Consider the following 2,630-nt stretch of genomic DNA (forward strand, 5'->3'; position numbering starts at 1 on the left):
TACCTGCCCAGTTTAGACACATGGTTTAATAGATAATGTCAACATGAAGTGGTATTTGCATCTCTGTTTTATCTTTAGTGCTAAATGCTCATACATATGTTGTTCATGCGCTGCATCTTCAGAAATTATTCGTCAGTCAACAAAGTGTCTAGGTGCACCAACTGGTATTTACTAACAGCTGAGTCAGTTTTTGAACTTTACTTTGGTTGCACCTACCAAACTTCAGCCTTACGGTGCGTACCCACCAAACGCGATTAAAAATGATCGCGCCTCAAGATTACATACAAAGTCAATGCAAAGACGCGATTTGACGCATCATTTTGCCGGGCGACACGATGGACGCGATTGCGCGGCGCGTTGGACGCGAAATTCGCGGCGCGTTGGACGCGAAATTCGCGGCGCGTCCAACGCCTCGCGTCCAACGCTCGAGTTGAAATAATTGAACTTTTGCGGCGTCATCGCGTGAAGACGCGCCACGACAGCCTATCAGCGTTGGACGTCCTGGTGTTCCCTCGCAAAATCTAATCAAACCGCCAGAAACAATGGAGGAGCAGCTTATCGTCGCCGTCACCGCTCACCCAGAGCTGTACGACAGTTCCTGTCCGTTGTTGCAGGAGACGGTGGAACTCGCCGAGCTCACGCCGCCTCCGTAGGGTAGCATGCACCCAGAACCGACGTCGGCGCCTAGCCCGCAGACGACGCTGGGAACTTCTCCAGAGCAGGTGCGGTGCAGCGATCATCAACAAGAGAATGAAATGGCGGAAGAAATGTTGTTGTTTGGGCGGGCTCAACGCGCGGCGCGATTTCGTCGCGCATCGAGTCCCATTTTGGGGTTTTTGTACGAGCGTCAAAACTGGAGCGTCCGGCGCGACGCGATTTCATTTGAGGCGCGATGAAATAATTTTTATCGCGTTTGGTGGGTACGCACGGTTAAAGAGTAAATAAACCCCCCACTTTTGGCTTGAGTGTCTTCTCCCTGGAATGTGAAAAAAGTCTCAAAAATGGACGGCGTGGGAGGAGAGCTAAGACACGCCAAGTCAGTAAATGTGCCACCTCTTGATCCACAGCACCTTCCTGCCCCCGCACACACACAAGTAGTCGGTGACAACTGACTTTAGCACATTTCCCCAATGAACTTTTGTTTGGTCATTTAACAAGATGAGGTGACGAACAAGGCGTGAGTTTGTGTTTTTACTTAGCTAAATAAAGACTTAAGCAGGAAAGCTTATATGTTTACATAAGTTTGGGGCCCATGTTTGGGGTATCAGGCTGAAAATGCTGAGATTTTGACTTTATGCCTGATCCTGGCAAGGCATAATATTTACACATGGTCTCAGCGAAAAGAGGGCTTAAACCTACATGGTGCAGCCAGCCAAATTATGTATTAGAATGCCAAAGTATGACCAACTTAGCTGAAGAAAAGGTGTAATTTCTGTTGGTGTCACTGGTCATGGTGCTACATTACCTTTATCAGTAACTGAGGCAACTAAAGAGCCACTCTTTATTACAGGCTAAAAATGATTCTCTTAGATGGGCTTTGTTTCAACTGATTCCATATAAGGACCATGCCAGGGATTTGTCAGCTAAAAGCCCATATGTTCCTTTGGAAGATGTTTTTCCAAGAAAGATCAGAAAATGTAAATTTCATGATCTGGGTATAACTTGAGTTAATATTGCAGTACATAAGTTGGCAGTAGGGGCCGGTAAAGAGGAGCATTGCTTCAATGAAAATGTTTTAAATCCTTACTTTTATTACGAGACAAGTAAACAACTGGCCAGAAAACTGGATGAATTCAATTATGACCAACTGGTGGCATTATTTTTGAGGCGAGCAAGTCCATAACCTATACAATATTCATGGAGTGACAGCAGTAAGAGAGAATGACACTGGTTTTAGCTGCAGCCTTGGCAGACGCACCACAGAGGCAATCATTAATCATTTAGACTTCCCTTCCACCAGACTGTGCATTAGAGACTTAGTGTACAGGAAGTGCACAACATTAAATGTCTATGTGTGTATGAGTTTGTGTGTGTATAACTGCTCCAAAAACACCTACCAACAACCATGTGATGAACACGGAAAGCTGCAAGCATACACACAAAAAGTTACAAGCACTCTGGACTCTTCTAGACACACACACACACGGCGGGTTTAGGTGCAAAACTGCTGACATTTGGACAAACAAGCAGAGTTCATCACTGCACAGTGTGAGCTGTTTTAGAGGAATGAAAGGTGGCTGGCTGGGATCAGTAAAGACAGAAACATAAAAGAGATGTAAATGATCGTGGTTAGAAATGACAGCAGAAGAAGTCAGACACAAGAAGGACGAGGATGGAAAATTACAGAAAAAGGCTGAGAGGGAGGGAGATAAGGGGCTGAGAGCAAAGCAGATGGAGACAGAAACTGACATTTGACATTTAAAATGTCTTTAATGAGTCACTGAAGCTTTGTCTAACACAGCAGACAGGAGTGGGGTGTAAAAATAACAAAAAAATAGGAGGCTAAAACACACCATCATTTTGCAAAGCAACACAGGCCTGGAGAGCAAATAGCACTGCCCACATACTAGACATTTTCAAGATTCAATCAGAGAAAAAAAAACAAAAAAAACAGAGCTATCCAGAGGGCA

Source organism: Plectropomus leopardus, chromosome 12 (assembly GCF_008729295.1).
Source record: "Plectropomus leopardus isolate mb chromosome 12, YSFRI_Pleo_2.0, whole genome shotgun sequence".
In the NCBI taxonomy this organism is placed as follows: Eukaryota; Metazoa; Chordata; class Actinopteri; order Perciformes; family Serranidae; genus Plectropomus; species Plectropomus leopardus.